Source organism: Heloderma suspectum, chromosome 1, assembly GCF_057233095.1.
Source record: "Heloderma suspectum isolate Gila_16-S chromosome 1, 16-S_ref, whole genome shotgun sequence".
Classification (NCBI taxonomy): Eukaryota; Metazoa; Chordata; class Lepidosauria; order Squamata; family Helodermatidae; genus Heloderma; species Heloderma suspectum.
The window spans coordinates 273,352,177-273,371,903 of NC_139458.1; the positions used below are offsets into that span (position 1 = coordinate 273,352,177).

General features: G+C 40.9%; 2 protein-coding genes across 6 annotated transcripts in view; one reads left to right on the plus strand and one right to left on the minus strand.

The window, feature by feature from the left end:
• SLC66A3 (solute carrier family 66 member 3) overlaps window positions 1–19,727 on the minus strand; it is a 154,374-nt gene that overhangs the window by 34,878 nt on the left and 99,769 nt on the right. The gene's annotated exons all lie outside the window — the stretch shown is intronic.
• The window catches only part of ROCK2 (Rho associated coiled-coil containing protein kinase 2), a 107,569-nt gene that overhangs the window by 8,885 nt on the left and 78,957 nt on the right, over window positions 1–19,727 (plus strand). The window lies entirely within an intron of this gene.

Consider the following 19,727-nt stretch of genomic DNA (forward strand, 5'->3'; position numbering starts at 1 on the left):
CATCATCACTGACCATTGGACATGCTGGCTGGGGCTGATGGGAGTTGGAGTCCAACAACACCTGGAGGTCCGTGCATTCCCCACCTCTGGAATAGAATAAATACTTAATTCAGATAAATACTTAATTTTAGGCTAACTCCTCCCCTGCAACAATTCCATCTGTTATAATTGCAACGTGGTTGGACTATTATATAAACAGGACCTATATAATAGTAAGACAAAAGGTAACTGATATTTATGTTTAACTTGAGACAACTTGTTTGTACATATAGCTGCTTTCAGTGAGATCATCAAGTAATACCTTGGGAATCATAGGGTTGGAAGGGGCCTACAAGACCATTGAGTCCAACCCCCTGCTCAGTGCAGGAAGCCTGATTCCCAGGCAGTTCTCCATCCAAGTACTAACCAGGGCTGACCCTGCTTAGCTTACGAGATCAGATGAGATCGGGCACATCCAGCCCTTTGCTCAAGTAGTAGTTATGCACCCTTCCATACTATCTGCTTTTGTAGCAGAGGACATAGTAAGTTGAGGCTTCTTTTCTCAGTAAAATATTTATTTCTTTGTAATTATTTAGATCTTTGGACGAACATAAGGCTGATTTCCTAAATTTAAACTTATTACTTGGGGTTGAATCAACACTGTCTTTCTGCTGATGGAGGCAGTTCTGTTAGCAGAACCAGGTAGGGGAGCCACCCACACGCCATTAAAATCTGCTCTGGAGGGCTGGGAAACCCTCCTGGAGCAGATATTTGGGTGGTGTGGAGGACAGAAGAGGAGAGAGGGAGAAAGCCCTGTCGTACTAGTGGACGTCTGCTAGCAAGATGTGGGGTCTAACTCTTGGATATAAATCCCATTGATTTCACAGGGATTTCAAGGAGGTTCATTAGGATTGCAGTCTTGTACACAAAATGTGCTCTTTAAGGAAACCTCTTTGTGTTCAGTATATTTCTAGGAGGCATCTTAAACAAGGGATTAGAGTAGAAACTGTGGAATATATTAGCTATATTATTTTAAAAGGTTGCAACTACATCAGTAGGGGAAGAAAGGCTGACTCCCTGTCAAAAATAGGACCTGTCTGTCAAATTTTATTTGAAGTAGGACTTACAGCAGTCTTGACAAGTCTGACAACTGCCTTTTGTATTTGTGTTTATCAGTAGGATGTAGAGAAGGAAGAGCAATAGTTAAGCTGCGTGACACCTGTAGACATTGCGTTGCTTAACAAAGGCTGCTATTACTATTCAGTGAACTTGCTTTGTGCAGATGAGCTGCTGCTTTGCTGTAAAATCTAGACTGATTTCACTTAAGTAACTGGGGTTGTACAGTTTCAGGCTTGGTTCCTAAATTTTATCTTGTGTGGTCACTTCTGAAATCCTATAGTAGATTACAGGTATTTAATTTTTATTGTAATCAATGGAACTTCTCTGTGCATAGTTTTATGAGGACTGCAACCCATGCTGTTAGGTTTATTAGGGCACAATCCTGTGCAGATAGGCGGCTGCCTCCGAACTCAGAGGCGACCACCTATCCGTTGCAGGGCAGGAGAAGCACAGAGGGGATGGTTCCCTCCATGCTTCTCCTGCCCTGCATTTTTGGCTAGACAGACGATTGCAGCTGTGTAGCCATGGGAGGGCTGAGCAGGGGAGGAGGCTGCCGTACGACACATTGGATGTGTCATACAGGCATTTCTGCCCTCCCTGCCCTGGGAACACCCTATTTTCACCGCTCTGTGCTCCTCTTGCGAGTGCAGAGCACAGGGCTTTTCCACGCTGCCTGCAAGGCAGCACGGAAGTGGGGGAAAGTCGGTTCCCAGAAAACCAGATATCCTATGGCTGTCTAGCCTCTGGCTATTGGCCATAGGATTGCTCCCTTAACTGACATTCTGAATAGTATTTAAAACATCAGTGTAGACAAAGAACCAGGCTTGATAAAAGAAAGGAAAACTCTGTCAGTTATCTGGTCCAATAACATTTGAATATGTAAAGCGTAAATCTATGAAAACTGTCATAGTTTATTAATTGCAGAAAGTTAGTTAACTGTTAAAATGAAAGAATGAAATTTCTAAACAGTTGTATTTAGTTGTGCCTTATAATGTTATTCAAATACATATGGACTAGTTCATAGAGTCATTACTTAAATTCAGTCCCACTTTTCAACTGGGGTTCTCAAAGTATTAAGTTGTTGGCTTTTATCCAAGATAGCCGAACGAATAACAAAACTTGTTTAAATTTGAACAAAGCACCCATAGCTACTATAAAATAAGTTGGTTGCCAGTTATATGTGGTTATGCCTAAAGTGTAGTACAGCCTTCCCCAGCCTGCTGTCTTTCAGGTGCTTTGGACTTCACCTCCCATCAGCCCCAGCCAACATGGCCAGTGGTCAGGAATGCTGGGAGTTGTTGCCCAAAGCATCAAGAGGAGCCCAGGTTGGGGAATGTTAGTGTGGTATATGTTGACTCTAACTCCTGAAATGAAAACAGGTAAGCAGCCTTCACTTCTGTCTTTGCTATAACTCTGTGATTTTTAAGAAGGTAGGCTGTTACTTAACCAATGATAGTCTTGGCTTGAGGGCTATTTGGCTGCAATCAGTTTGCATTTTGACAGTTTGCAGTATTACAAAGCTCTGTGTAAATGCTGAACTGGACAAGCGGAAGTTCACATTTCACTTTGGCTTATGAGCTTGCACGACCATGTATGTGTGTGATGGCAGCAGTAATAGTAGCACAAATGGCTTGGCATATTAATGGCACATCTGTCTGTTACAACTAAGTATAATCTATCTTAGTTCTTATTAATGTGAAACAGCACTGAGTCAATAAGAAGTTTTTTGGGGGAAGCATTGGCCTTTGGCTTAGTCTACACATATTGAAGATGTGCTATATATCAGGAATTGTAAGGAATGAGCTTTGTCTATAGCAATATCCTTAACAGAAGGAGTGTTATCAGGTTTCTCCAGCTGTTCTAACAGGTTCCAGTTCTCAAAGGGTGATTTTTTTTGTGGTTGTATTTTTCTATTAAGCACCATTAATAGTACTATGAAATAAAGGATTGTTATGTCAGCACATTAACATTATCTTGATGTGGATTTATTAGGATTATTAACTGCCTGCCTTTCTACTACTATACACTTAATCTACATTTGATCTTAGCCAAAAGACCGAGAAGTGATAACATCCTTCCTACAACAAATGTATGATGAATGTTTTGAGCTGTGAGCCCACAAAAATGTATTTTGTAAATATATCATTTTTTAAAAGATAAACTACTTTGAACAACTTTTTGCAGTCTGTACTGTAATGTCGGCACTAGTCCTAACATAATGCTTGCTGTGATGAAACTCCTCTCTTTGCCCGGCCTACTGTCCCTTAAGATGGAGGGGTGGGCAGGTTGTTCCCACTCATCTCAGTACTTGGCAATTGAAACAGAGAAACTGAGAGCCGAGATGAATCTGAGGGAAGGATTTGCTTTCTTATTTAAACATCTCCTGGTGATAGGGAGTAGTAGTTAGTGGCTTTAGGCCTTAGTTTAGCTTAGGTTAAGAGGTTAGTGTATAAAGTAACTAAGAAAAAGAACGTCATAGTCAAGAAATCTTTTAAGGACATTGAGTCTGTACTTGAGTCACGTTACTTATACTTAACCTAGGTCAAAGTTTAAAAAGGGCACAACTCTTACACACGGTTATACTCTAGGAAAAAAAATAGTATGATAAAGGTGGTAAACGGTGGAAGGCTGAAGTGGGTGGGAACAACCTGCCTCGGCTGAAGCAAAGGTACCCCGCCCCCATCTTGAGGGACTGTAGCCTGGGTGAAGAGAGGAGGGGTTTCGTCACAATTGCCTTTACCTAAGTTTAAGGGATCGAGAGAATACTGTGGGACTGTGTACCTCCTCTCTTGTATGTAACCTGCCCTTCCCTTTGCGGAGGTTATGTCTAAACATCATTAACTGTGGTTAAACAGACGCTTGGGGCAGGGATATGCTAAAAAGCTAGCATTTTAAACTGCCTTGGGTTACCCATAATTAATGCTTGGCAGATGTCAGGCCAAGCCCTGGTGAAGACAGGGCAAGGGTAATTGTGCCAGAGAGGGGTGGGACTGGAGGAAATGCAAGACCATGCAGCCCATTTCCAATCCCTTAATTCTAGTTAAGAACCAGCATTATATTACATCTACACAAGCCCTTAGACACTTTCAAACCTATTACAAATTCAAAGCAATCATGTTTTCTAGTATAGATTTAATGCAGGTAATGACTGTTTGATTGTAAATTGTAATAAGGAACGAAGTTCTGAATACTTGACTTACTCTTTGGTTGGAGTAGACCATTGGTCTAGTCAACACCTTCCTAAGCTTTTACTTGTCAGTGATAAGATAACAAAAAAAGTGTTTGGGGGGCGGGGAGAGGTGGTTTTATATGCTTTTGTGGGTGGTGAGACTATGCCAATCTTAATCTTGAAACTCATATAGTAGAATGTCGTAAGGATGGTTGTGTTCATTTTTATTGAGTCTTTTTGAACTATTACATGTAATTTGTCAGTATAGCTGTTTCTCTCTGTTTGTTATTTGTTATGACCTGTAGTCAAGGCATTGAAGTACTGAACAAGTGGCTAAATTGCAACTGCACTAATTGCAAGGAGAGGTGAAGTTTGCATTTCCAAGATCTAAATAGCTCTCAATTTGGGGGAAAAAAAAAAATAGCGAAGGAAAAATATCTTAATTGAAAGGCTTGTGTATGACTTACAACCCTTTTTAATAGTGGTTTTTATAGCAGATGCCATGGTTCACAACTGGCTTGATCCTAACAAACTTGATTCCTGTCTGTAGTTGCTGTGGTACAGGTCTCTGACTCAGGATGGCAGTTTGATTGCTATGTAAGGCAAGGAGGCAGAACCGCCTAGCTCTGCCCGCCACCTTCTTAAGCTCTTCTGTCCCACCCCTTTCTTAACTGTTTTTTGTGTACCTGTGCTATGAATAGGGCTTAAACTCTTACAGTCTTGTGTTAGACGCCACAGACAGTCTTATGCACTTTTCCAACCCTGTCTTTCCCTTCTTCTAAAGAATGCCTTGGTTGTTTTACAGGCTCTAGAGCACCAGTGCTAGAGATTGATGTCCAGTGCAACGGGCCAAATCCTCAACTCTGTGGTCTTTGTTCATGAGAACACAGCATTGGATTTAATGTCTCATAGAGATAGATACATTTGTTTTGGTAAGGTTTGTAAAGAGTATACTTTTTAGTTAGTTTACCTAGCTCAAATCTATCAATGCATTGCTTTAGTTCAACCTTCCCCAACCTGATGCCCTCCATATGTTTTGGATTTCAGCTCCCATCAGCCACAACCAGCATGCTTGATAGTCAGGGATGATGGAAGCTGTAGTCCTAAAACTAGAGGGCACCAGGCTTGGTGGGGGGTTGCTTTATTTGTACATATTTTGTGCCATAATCTCTACAGGATAAACTTTCAGAATTTCCCATAACTGTGGGGAACATCATCTTCTGTACTGCTGGGAGCACTAGTTCAGTTTTGAGTCATACAGTCATACATTTCATTTATTATATTTCACCCCACCCCATAGCCAAAACTTTCTGGGCAGTTCACAAAAATTAATCTGGATCTGACATTTAAAACAGCCTTGTATTTAACAACTCCCCTGGTAGCCATAGATGGCAATGAATGCTATGTGGGCAAGTAAGCAGGTCAGTGGAGGAGGGATGGATCTGCTGTTCCACTTGGTTTCTGTGCTGGCTGTGGAGGAAGGGAAGTTTGTCCTTCAGCTCTGGCCATGCCTACCAGCCAGTTTGGTAGAAGGCATTTTCTTAACTGGCCTTCTAAGTGTCTAGTTCCCATTCTCCGCGGCTGGTATAGAAATGCAGGATATTAGCTAGTAAAAAAGTAAATCGTAGGCAGAAATCCTGTATTCATTTAACTGTGGGGAAGTCCCATTGAGTTTAATGACAAGTTTGTTTCTGAATAGACTTATAGAGGATTGTTCAGTTAACTGTTGTGGGCTTATTTAAAAGGCTGTTTTAAAATATTATCCCTTGAAATTTGCAAAAGATAATAGGAATTGAAATGGAAAAGGGGGAATTATCTCTGGAAAACTAGAATAGAATTTGGGAAACCATAATTAGATTCTCTTGCAAAACTCTCAGGAGATTTTAATGGTTAAACAAAATGGAAATGATAAGCACAATATGTACGTTAAAACCTGGTTGGAGGTTTATAGATATCATGTTATGAAAGCACAATGTAAATTAAACAAAAGCCACTGTTTGTGAGTCAGAAGTTCAAAATGCATGTACTCATCCACTCTGCCAGGTATTTGTATGGCTAGTAATAATTTAATTTTTAACTTACAAAGTGCTTTATGGTTTTCATTGCATTTTGACTTCACAACAGAATTGTGAGGTAGGTCACCTCCTATCTTGCAGACAAGCTAAGGCTGAGAGTGTGAAACCTGAGTCCATCATTTTCCTCTGCAAATTTCTATGCAAGTTCCATATACATCCTGCCGCACCTGGCATGCAAAATTATGAGCACTTTAGGAAATTGTGATTTGTGACTTGCTAACATACTCTTCTTTTTAAATTACTTTGGAATCTACAAATATTTACATTTAATATCACTGGTATGCAAGGCCTTAGATGGGGGTTCAGGAACCCTCTTGATGCTTGTGAGAATGGAATGCAGCTGCATTAACAGGTAGGAATTCTATCTCTCTCTTTGCCACAGCTTGGACCCCTTCATGGTTGTGGCAGAAGCAAACTTATTAACTCTTCATCTTAGAACAAATGTTAAAGCATGAAGAGAAAATAGCAAACTGTATAAGACATTTCTAGTAAAAGGTTCAATGTGGTAGATCTGGGTGGCAACTGATTAAGAACCAACAGGACGTTATAGAAAAGGTTGAAAAAAATGGGGAACAATATAATAGTAATAGTAAGAATGTATTTTAAAAAATGAGGGAGTTGTGAATAGCGATGAAAAGTGAAAAATATGCATAGTGTGTGCCCCAGAAATTAGGTCAGGCTTAGTAATACAAAGTGTTTACATATGTAAATGAGGATTAATAAGTGCTCTTGGCTCTTTGTTGAAGGTTCACCTGTGGGAAACTATGAGTGGACAGGTGTATATTCCCATTCCTTGCTGCAAACAGCTAGGCAAAGAAGCATGCTCATAACAAGTTACTATACTGTTGGCATCTTCAGCTACTGAGGGTCAAATACAACATCATAATAATGTGGGAAGGGAAGTGAAAAAACTGCGGTAAAACTAGAAAAAACTGCATGGTAAAACTATGCAACTTAATGAACCAGAAGCAAGTTACCCATTCCCTGTTGTGATAAACTTCCTCCTTCTCTCTCTCTCTCTCTCTCTCTCTCTCTCTCTCCTGTTATTTATTTATTTCTATAACACCCAATAGTATAAATTTCACACAGACATTAGAATTGGAACTGTACACACATTATATAAAGAATGAAAGTAGCAAAGAGAAATAGAATTACCCCAGAAGAGTATTTCTGTTTTCTTGCTCTTCTTGTGTCTAATTTTATATTATCTCATGTATACCAGCATTCATTATGGAAATGTGCCATGTCACCTGGAAACCTTATTTTGATCCAGTGAGGCAAGGAAGAAAGTCAAATTCATTGGTCTTTGTTCTTCTGTAATTTGAACAGATGTCTCCTTGCAACAGATATTGTAGAATGATATTGCACATGTGTGTTTATTTTTCAGAAATACTGTACTGGGTAGTCAAATGCAGGATGATGATATGAGCGCTTTCATCTGGGTTAGTTACCATTGGTTGCAGCAGGACATATCTATGGGATATATTACTTATTTATTTCATTTCTATACTGCCCAATAGTCAAAGCTTTCTGGGCGTGTCACAAAAAATACACATCATACAAGTTAATAAAAAACATAATATAACATCTCTAACATACAAAATTTAAAACAATTTAAACAGCTAAAACATTTACAACAAAATACTGGACCTGGTAGAAACAACTGACATAAATGCCCCATTATATGCCATCAAATGCCTGGGACAAGAGGGCAGTCTTAACCTGGCGCTGAAAATATGACAGTGTTGGTGCCAGGCAGACCTCAGTGGGGAGAGCAAATCAGGGGGCTACCACTGAGAAGGCCCTCTCCCTTTTTGCCACCTTCCGAGCCTCCCTTGGAGAAGGCACTAAGAGGAAGGCCGGTCGTAGTATCCTGGTAGGATCAAGTTGGGAGAGGCGCTCCATCAGGCATTGTGGTCCTGAGCGGTGTAGGGCTTTATAGATTAAAACTATGAGCTCTTAAAAATGAGACTGCACTGTGCTATTCTCTTTTCCTTCTCCTTCCCTTCTCTGTTAATTAGCCAGACTCCTATAATGCAAGAAGGACAAGAGCAAGAAAGTGCCAGCCACATGCAGTTCAACGCTATAATGTGTGCTGTCTGGGCTATGGGAGCTGAATGCCCCATAGTGCTGTGTGAATGATGACTTCCCCGTCTCTGCTACCTGTTCTGGCTGTGGAGGAAAAGGAAGCCTGATATCTTCATGGTGGGTAAACACCATTGTAAGTGTATCCAGGTTGTTTTCCCCCCTGAAGCTAATGGTAGCAGTGAATTGGCTCAACGTCGTACTCTTCTCCTCCCCCAACCCTCAGTGGTCCATGTCAGACTGAACCCTGCCACCAAAGTACTTGTTTGTCCTTGTTACACAGTAGCCCTGAGAACTGTAGCACTGCTCATGGTTCCATGGTATCCAAGCTGCAGCCAGGAAAGGCGGCAGTGGTGGGCAAGACAGTTGCTAACTTTGTTCCCCCAGTGCTTCTGCCGCCTTCTGCAGCAAGATATACTGCCAGCATTAAAGAGCGAGGAGCTATTTAATGCTACTGGTGGGGGGATGGAGGGGTTGGGGTGGGGGAGAGTGTGCTGTATGCACAACCTTCATGGATCTGTGCTAAGCACTGAATTGTGATATGAAGGCTACCTGTGTTGCAATCTGTCACGTGGAAAAAAGCTGCACATTCAACTTTGAGAGTGTGGTTCTGTCCTAAACACAACATTACAGCAACTATGTGTGCGGCTCTATTCTTGCAACTTGGGCAAAGTCAGTTCCTCATGTGGATATTTGTTTGGAGACAGTTGGTACCCGAGATGAACAAATGACTGGCTATAGCAAGGTTGAGTTAGACAATTCTGTATTTTCAATGTTATGTTGGCCAGAAGTCTCTACATCCTAGTGTCAAGCCTGTTGCTGTGACAGAATGAAAGGTGTTTCTCTCATGCAGTTGTTTCAGTCACCCAGTTTCATTCATGTATATCCCACAAACATATGAATGTATTTGTGTGCATGTGTTCTGCAATTGAGTTCATTTTGGTAATTTAATAATGGTGCAGCAGTAATTTATGCAGTGGCAACTTAATGCAAACCCATGTTTCTAAAAGTAACAGCAAAAGTTAAACATAACAAATAGCGCGCTTGGAAGATGATTAGGCTGGATGTTTCTGGTATGTAGTTTTCTACATGTAGGGAGTTTTTTTAAAATGTTTCTTTTCTTGTGGGGAAGGATTTAATGATTACTCTCCCCCCCACCCCCGCAGTCTGAAGTGGTACAATTAGGAAAAGCTTTACCACTTGATTCTCATGAAGGTATAACCTGCCCAAAGTTGGGATTAAAGTACTTTTTATCTTGCCAAAGGATAATGATCTTGCCTTAATCCAGGAATACAGCATGATAATAACCTCTGCTAATTCATCTATCTCCTTCAGTCAAGTAGTCTGTAAACAAAGAACTATATTCTGCACTGATTCAGTAATATGCAAACAAATGCTTCCCACCAATAGCCTTGCATGCGCAACCTCCATTCCCCAAAAGAAAACATTTGTGAAGCATTGCAAGGAGATACATGCAGATGAAATGCGATAACTATCTGGTTGCAGATAGTCCTTTTTAATTTGATTTCCTAGAGATGTGCTTTTTCTGAGCTCTGGGTAAGAGACTATTTGGTCTTGATGTAATCAGTTAAAGAAAAGCATTGTTGGGCACTGGTTTTAAAGCAAGATTTGTAACTTGATAATGATGGATTGTTGGGATTGGTTCTTAACTGACCATTTTAATACCTCAGTAAACCAAGACTGGGGCATGGACTCGATGGCCTTGTAGGCCCCTTCCAACCCTACTATTCTATGACTGCTTTAGCATGGTTATTTACTTCCACATCAACAGGAGTTGTAGATTATTGACTCTTCTCTGCTTATCCTACTGTTAGTGCAATGGGTGAATGAAAATGACTCCATGACTTCTCTTGTGAAAGCAGAAAGGTGCTGACAGTTTGTTCTCATATCATCTTGATGTGGGTATTTAAATAGCTCACACTGTTCCTTTCTCTTGGGAATTATGGTGGATCTTTATGAAACAATTTTGAGCTACATCCTCACCAGTGTCCTGTATGCTTGAAAGCAAACCATATTAGGAACAGTGTTACACATTCTAAAACGCTGGCACAGGGACAATTTGCACATTAGGATTGTGTGTAGTCAAGTGTCACAAAAGTCATATTGTATGAACACTTTCTCAAGGGTTCAGTAGGAAGTGATAATGTGACGGCCTTAATTTTGAGGTGTCTTGTTGCTAATTTTCACTACTTATTGATGTTACCGGTTTAATTTTAGATTCAGCTTTTATTGTGTTTGAATGCTTTTATTTTAAAAGCTCTGCAAAAATGTCACTATTGTGCCACAGAAACCATAGGAGGTCTTGCTGTAACGTTTTTGAATTATCCTCTTCTGAGACCTGCCAAGGATTAATAGGTGTTCCTTATGTGTAGGGAATATTCTTTATTTTAATGGAAGGCGTTGCCTCACAACGTAAACATCTTTCTTGTTCCAGAATACAAACAGAGTTGCTCACTCACCTCAGAACCTCCCCCTATTTTTGTTTGGCCACCTTTGTTTGACCAGTTCTCAGCCAAGCTATTTATTGTATTTTTGTTTTATGAGTGTTTACTGTCAAGCAGGATTGATTAATCCAGTTCTCAGTGTTTTCTTCCACATACAAGTGATCTCAACTGTCCCAAGGACACATTTTGTGGTCAGTGTAAACCAACCAATTATGGATACAGCCAGCAACAATTTCCATGATTGTGGTGGCTTGAAAAAGTGCTGCTGTGATTGAAGAAATCGCAGCCAGCTGTTATCTGTGATTGGCTGATTCACATGTTTGTCCATGCACTGCGCATGCCAAATGGTTTTCACACACAGCAAAACATCTGTGTGAAGTAGTCTTCAGGTAAATCAGTAATCTTCCTTTTAAGTTAAATACATTGATTCTTTGCCAATAAGTAATGTATACATTAAGCTTATTTTTATTCCAGTTAACTGGGTGTTGTATGGGAAGGATATTTACTTTAAGATTATGTGCAAACCATGGGACTATTTCCAGTTGGGATGTGAGGAAGTCTGAGAAGATCAGAAAGCCTTATTTGTTCATTCTGCTTCAGGATGTGACTTCACTCTCTCTCTCCCTCTCTCTCATGCTTGTTCCTGATTCTTATGGCAGGAAAATACAAAAATAAACTTCTTGCAGTCTGTTTTCCTCTGGAAAATAATTCTCCCTTGAATTTAAGTAGGCCCAAGTATCGATCTGCAATGCCTTTCACAGGTCTTTAAAAAAAAAAAGCAACTGAGCAAATGATACTACTTTTTATAATGATAAAAAATAGCAATGTTGATAGTGTTTGATCATTATTAGAAAGTTTTGCTAATACTTTTTAGAAAGTATGTGGCAGTTTTAGTGAAGATAGTTTTCAGTTTGGGGCTTTTAAAAATATGAATTTCATTTAAAAGGTATATAAAGTGTAAAAAAATCTATTTTTTTTTAGTTCTGAGCCTTAGGGTGCAATCCTATGCATGTTTAGACAGAAAAGAAGCCTGCAACTCCCTGCGTTCTCCAGCCAGCCATGCTGGCTTGGGAATGCCGGGAATTGTAGGACTTACTTTTGTCTAAACATACACAGTATTGCACCCTTATGCTATGATTTTCCAAGGTAGGTATATGTGTTCTTTCTTGCCTAAAGGTCAGTTCTCACAGTCGTTTTGGGGGTTTTTTTCTTCTCCATGCTGATTTCCCCCTCTATATGTAATTACACAGAGAGGGGTATTGTATATGTGGATAAGTCAGCTGTCATGACCACACTGCTGCGTTATCTCTCTGTGCTCTGCTGCATTCTTATGTGTGCCTCAAAGATGATCATTTGGAGAAAAAGCTGCCCACACCACTGTGTATTAACTAGCCTTAAGTCTAGTTAGTATGTCAGTTTGTACTGTGGGTTAGAAACACGTGTTCAGATGAATGGGATTCAGGTTTGTTCAGACATTAATGTCCTATTAATTGTAGTTTACTCTAGTCCCAGTACCACTGTAGGCTATGATGATTTGTAGATTGGACTATGTAAAACTGAGGTATGTTTTCACTCTTACTGCACCTGCAGTGATCACTCTTACTGCACCTGGCTGCAGATGGATGATCAAATCCTGGTTTAATAAGCCAGGATATACATGAACTCCGTTCACCTGCACACAGCCCCTTTGCTCCTCCCTTCGTGTGTGAGCGATGAAACAAATCAGGAAGTAGCAGTTAACCATAGTTTTCTGTTACGTGTGTACAGGGAAATGTGGTTAATGGCTTCCAACTTTAAAGTTGGCTTCTGAATTCTGGCTTGTTTGGAAACTATTAACCATAGTTCCCAGTTCGCACATAATGGTAAGCTGTTGTTAACTGCAGCTTCCTGGCTTCTTCACTCACATGGAGGGAAGAGCAAAATTGCAGGTGCATGTAACTTGTGCTTATCCTGGCTTATTGAATATCATGCCAGGAATATTGTGCAGATACTGGCTTACTGAATGTCAATAACATTCCCCACGGACTTCTGTATTTGATACAGATTTTGTCCAGTGATGAAGAAGGATGTTTTTGTGGAGCACAAACTATAGGTAAATGGAGTCACTTTTCTACAGTGGATGCCTTTTAGCTTCTGCTTTCATGATATCAAAGGAATGTAGTGTAAAAGGGCAGTCATAACATATCAGAGCAGTTCTGAAATCTTGGAGTCCTATGTTCAGTCCATGTTTCTGTCATCCTGTGTCTGAAGATACTTCCCCGACCAGCTTTTATGAAAAAAGTTAGACCACCCTGACTACTCTATTTAATTTAGAAGTGTGACAAATTCAGCCTGCTTAAATACTCTCAGTTAATAACGAAGTCATAGTTAAGTTAACAATGGCCAGGCAACACAACATCAACTAGTATTCTTTGGCTTGGAAATATGAGATTGTAAGGGTATTGATATTGTCAGCATCCCTCAATAAAACTACTAGTATTTAGTTGGCATATACAGGCTACAAGACTGGAATAAAAATGCTTGTGTTGTAGAATTTCAAGAATGTGTTGCATGTTCTGTTAATTGGTAGCAAAAGAGGTTCCTGGGCTTCATGCAGATTTTTGCTGAGTGGATGACACAGACGGCAAGCCAGTTGAAAAACAAGACAACGTTTATGTAAACCTTTTCAGTTGGAGCCTGGTCAGGAAATGCAATACCATGCTGTGAAGGACTTTGCTGCAAACCAGTTACAGTGTTCAGCACTGTCAAATAGTAGAGCAACGGCTTCTGTGGATATTCTTTTATCTTTCACTTGTATCTGTTGTAAGGAATTTTATTCAGGTTGGTAGACCAACATTGGGAAAAATCACTTTGGAACTGCCTTTAAAAACTTAAACAAAAAACCCTAAGCTTCTAACTTGCACAAACAGTTGATTCATGTGTTACGAGTCAGTCCTGATCTGTTCAAATAACTGCTCGGGTGAGTGGCCTATTCGCATGAACGAATAGATGAGATGAGAAAGTGCGTTGAGCAGGGATTTCCTTATCCTGAGATGTCTTTGCTTACAGCAGTGGCTGCTGTTGCTTCTGTGAGTTCTTGTATTCCACCTTGCATTGCTCACATTATGTGAGCAGTTATTAGAAAGAACTGGGGCTAATTCAAAGGCTTTCCAGTTTCACGTTGTCATATAATATAGAAGGATCCATTCATCGCCAGTGTTTTTAAAATTCCTTTGACCTGAACAAAAGAGACTTTGAAATTACTGAAATAACTACATGAAATATGCTACATGTGGACAGATTGTTCAGCATGGTGGGTACCAGTACACGCTCATGCACATACACATTCTGAGGAAGGGGACTGTATGTTTTAGTTGCATTATTTAACACATCACTTCACTTAGTTGCATCGCTTCTATGAATGTGGCAGAGGACAACTTGCATTGAACTTTTTATTCCACTTGTTCTACAGTTTTCTTTAGAGCCTTGAAAAATTATGGGTTTGGATCATAAGAACTGCAATTTTTTTGTATTTATTTAATAAACGAGTTCTGATCATGAATAGAACTTTCCTGCTGATGTCTTCCCACTGAAACTCCAGCACACACCCTGAAAAGCTGCTCCTAAGTGTCAAGGGATCTTTCAGAATGGTGTTCAGTGCAGCATGAGAACTGCTGTGGAAATCTGCAGATATGTCCTCCACTTGAGCTAGGGCTCCACTGGATCCAAGCCTGGATCCAAACTGTAATTGAAGTTGGGGCCCACAAAATGAGAAAGATTGTCTCCTTTCCTTGTGACATCTTCTTTGTGTTAGATGTGTTTGCATTTTCTTTGTGTTAGATGTGTTTGCATTTTCATCTATGAAGGCTAAAACCTTCTAAAAATTCATAGAGTGGTCTTCACAAAAGCACTAATAGGATGGCATGTATAGACACTATCCACATCTAACACAGAGGTTAGGACAAGAGAATCATCCACTGTTGCTTCTCCCCTCTTCTGACTTGAAGTCTCAGCTGGTTCACTACAGTCTCAGGTCTTGAGTGTTGGAGAAATTGAGACTTTGCTCTCCAAAGCCATATTTTCTGGATTGATTGCTTTCTGCTGATACCTTGAGTCTAAACTTGTAACTGTGATCCAGAAAACCACACCTGGGTCCAGATAATTGCTCACAGAGTCAGACTTAGACCTGGTTTGCACGATCAGAACAAGCCACTGTGTGGCTTAAAGCCAAGGTGGCTTGTTTTAATCCCTGGCATCTGCCAGGCACCATTTCCCTAATTACCCACTCAGGCGCGGCTTGTTGTGTCATCTGAACCCAGGCGGCATGGCTTGTTTGAGGGGGAGACAACCCTTAAGTAACCCACACGCTGTTGTAAGGGTTGTTCCCCCTCAACCAGCTGTCTATGTTAGCTATAGGAGGCAAAGAACCGCAATCACAAACCACTTGACAGTTGGTTGCAGTGTTCATGGTATAAAGTCTTAGGGTTATAGCAATTATGGGTAAGGAACTATGCTTGGATATATTGCCAAGCAAGGGGCTTCAGGTTGCACACTGTTACCCTGGCGAAAGAAGAAGGTAGGGTTTTACTTGTATTTGCAGCGAAGAAGCTTAACAGCGCTATTATAAGCATATTTCCTTGAGAGTACGTTCCACTGAAATCAGTGAGGTTTAATTTTGCGATTACTGGTTAGGATTTGGGTGTAGGTTTTTGAAAACTTAGAATGAAAGCTAAATAGTTGATCTTAACAGCCACAAATGTTTCTGTAAAAATATCATGAAGGCAGAGGATTAGATTGCATTTTCTTTCTTTAAAAAACCCCAAATGTATTAGCTTGTGTTAAAAGTGTTGGTATGACAAACTTCCTTTGTGGAATTTGGAGCATGAGTTAATTTTGTTCAGTGTCTAATTCAAAAAATATTTTCCATTACATCTATTATTGAAAGGCTGAGAACTTAAAAGTTGTTTCCCACTATGTTGAAGCTTTGTGGGGGGAAATCTCCATGATTCTCAGAGCTTGAAAACTGTTGGCAGTTCAGCAGGACTTTAGTTCTTTGAAAGTATTCAAGATATCAAATTCCATTCCTGAAACTTTGGATATCTGAAGATTTATTCAGAAGAATATTTATGCATAAGCTTGTAAAAATGTTCCATCTGGTGTCAAATTACTGATAGAAGCTATATTTTATCCTAAGAATCTGCTGTACAGGCTCCTTAGTGAGTCCTAGTTTTTTGTTTTCTTGCTAGACAAATGTGGAGCAAAGGGCTTTTCTTAAGAGATGGATAAACAGCCTTACTAAATAAAGCATCCTACCCCTTCTGACATCACCACTGACTAGTCTTTAAATTTCTGCTGACTTCCAGACTCAATGACTTTTAATTTAAGGACTGCATTCTGTCTCTCTCTCTCTCTCTCTCTCTCTCTCTCTCTGCTGTCACGCCATCTTTCTATTATTTCTCAAGCCTCTCAGCACTTCTGGAACTGTAGTTCAAGTTCTCTTTCTAGTTGGAGGTGATTGTTCTAGACTTCAAAATACTCTAGTAAGCCACTCCTTAAAAAGCTCACTCCAGGGGTTACATTTTTGCCCAGGGCAAGCAGCAGTATGTTCAGCCTGGCTGCAGCCATTTAAATCAGGGTTCAGCATTTAATTCACTCCAGCCCAGCTGACACCAGTACAAGCTAAGTTAGTCACACCCTCTTCTATTATGTGGAAGATGGTGTGTTTTATTGTTGCTGTTCATTGCTGATAGTCTTCAGATTGTCTTTGTATTGTATTGTATTGCATCATTTAGTTTTATTGTATTGTTTTAATTTTGTATGCTGGCTTGAGTTTACATATGTAGAGAAAGGTGGGACATAACATCAGAAATAAGTAAATAAGGGCACAATCTTTGCCTCGCTGTCCTTCCTTCCACCCTGAATGTTTTGCTAGATGGGCTTTTTTGCCCATCAAGCTAGTGTGTTTTGGAGCGGGAGGGAAGGAGGCTGGAAAGGTCTCAGGATAGCTCATATTGCGGCCTCTCCAGTCCCCTCCCAACTTGCCCACCAGAACGCCTCTGTTTCCCCCTCTCTGAGGTCGCTTTTCTGAACTCGAAAAGCAGCTGGCACGGGTCTTTCCATGCCAGGTGCAAGGGGGGGTTGGATCTCCAAATCCCCCTTCTGAGGTCAGAGCGGGGAATCTGAACATTCCTGTGGCCTCTCAGATGCTGTCTAGGGGCCATAGGATTGCTCCCTAAAAGTCATTCCACTTTCGGTGGCCAGCACAAATACAGCAGCAACAAATGAAAGCAATATTCATCATGCCGCCTGCTCCCAGGAAAAGACCTTCAGTCCAGAAAAGTTTTCTTTGATTACTCGCAGATAGGTCAGATGACCTTCTCTAGACTGTTTAAACTCTTCTATTAACACCTCCCCCCCACCCCCAAGGAGTAGCTGTGTTAGTCTGTTGTGGCAAAAACAACAAAGTGCCTTGTGGCACCTTAAAGGCTAACAAATTCATTATGTCATAAGCTTTCGTTGACAGGAATGCATTTTATCAGATGCCAGATAACACTCCATGAAAGGTTACACCATAATAAATGTCTTTAAGGTTCCACATTGACCATTTTTTCTTTTTTTAAAGGTGACTATATTTTGAGAGCTGATCCAGATGTTCAGCAGGGTACATAGTATAGTCCTCTATAGCACTTGTAAATCATCAGAGCTTCATGTGTAAGATTACGTGTTTGAATATTCCTCCATGTTAAAATCTCTCTGTATGCGAGAATCCTGTCAGGCTGTCTTGTGTGCTCTGCTGACTTTCCATACCCGAGGAAATATATAGGTTTGGATCTAAAGGTTCTCTTGAATGAGTGGACCGGCCTGCAATTGCTACTAATTATGATGGCTATATACCACCCCCTGGATCACAGGCAGCATACCGCTAAATACCAGTTGCTGGGAATACCAGTAGGAGAGGGCTATTACCCTCATGTCCTGCTTGTGGGCTTCCCATAGGCATCTGGTTGGTCACTGTGGGATACAGGATGCTGTACTACATAGGCCTTTGGCTTGATCTCATCTTATATTCTGTGATTGTCCCTCCTACTGCAGTCCCTTTTTCCATATTCCATATTGCTCCATAGCATCCCAACTCTCAAAAGCTGATTTTTAGGGGATGCAGTGGAGAGAAAGGGGCAGGAAAGTCTCATTGCATGAACAGAATTTTGTTTGCATATCTTAGGATCCAAGCCATTGACAACTAATTTGAAGATACCGTATGAAATGCAGTAACATTAACTTCAAATCTGCATGAAACCACATGAATGTGATGTGTACCTAGTCTCTCTACTTGTTTATCAATAATAGAAAGGTTGTAAATCTGAGCCTTTGCATCTTGTTTGGTACTTGTCCATAGCACCACAGTCCATAACTGTGTTCTTATGTCATAAGCAACAAAGATGTTCAATACAGGGCTGTGCCAAACCTTTAGTTAGCCATGTTTTTCTTCGTCGTTTCTGTGCAGTCCCAGGTTTGGGTTTCGCATCTACACTGCCCATTTTGGGAACATCCAAATCTAGGACCCTTCTTTAGCCCAAATGTGCATTTTGGAGACCCACTTAATAATTTTTCACCACGTGTTTGTATAATGGTATTACTGCTGTTGCAACCCACCTTAGGTCAGACTGTGGACAGATGAAGAACAATGCTCTAGAGCTTTAGCCAGAGAGTTGGTGCTTGTATCCTCTCCCCGTAAGAAGACAAATAGAGTGACCTGATTTGCACGTAATGCTAACCCATGGTTTATTTAACCCATGGGTTGTTGAATTCTGGGTTGTCATGATTTATGAATGTGTCCGAAAGCGAAGAGGATCTAAAGAGCCTCTTGTTGAGGGTGAAAGAGGAGAGTGCAAAAGCTGGTTTGAAACTCAACATTAAAAAAACGAAGATCATGGCATCTGGCCCCATCACTTCCTGGCATATAGAAGGGGAAGAAATGGAAGCAGTGACAGATTTTACTTTCTTGGGCTCCAAGATCACCGCAGACGGTGACTGTAGCCATGAAATTAAAAGACGCTTGCTCCTTGGGAGGAAAGCTATGGCCAACCTAGACAGCATAGTCAGAAGCAGAGACATCACCTTGCCGACAAAGGTCCGTCTAATCAAAGCTATGGTTTTCCCAGTAGTAATGTATGGCTGTGAGAGCTGGACTATAAGGAAGGCTGAGCGCCGAAGAATTGATGCTTTTGAACTGTGGTGCTGGAGAAGACTCTTACGAGTCCCCTGGACTGCAAGGAGGTCAAATCAGTCCATCCTAAAGGAAATCAACCCTGAGTGCTCATTGGAAGGACAGATACTGAAGCTGAAGCTCAAATATTTTGGCCACCTAATGCGAAGAGAAAACTCTCTGGAAAAGACCCTGATGCTGGGAAAGACTGAAGGCAAAAGGAGAAGGGGACGGCAGAGGATGAGATGGCTAGATAGCATCACGGATGCAATGAATATGAACTTGAGCACGCTCCGGGAGAGAGCACAGGACAGGAAGGCCTGGCGTGCTATGGTCCATGGGGTCACGAAGAGTCGGACACGACTGAACGACTGAACAACAACAACAACCGTGTTTGTTTGTTAACCACAAACAACCCAGAAAGAGAACCCTTGGTTTGTTGTTGGGTTGTGAACTCTGGGTTGTTTAAACCGTGTATTATCATTATATGTGAACCATGGGTTGTTCATGGATTGTTTCTCCAGGCTCCAGAGACGGTGGGTGAGAGTGATAAAAACCCCAGCTGCTCTACATGCCCATACTACAGTATCACAAAGGCATATAGGGTGGTAGCAGGTGAAGGAGGAGGGTAACAAACAACCCAGAAGTTG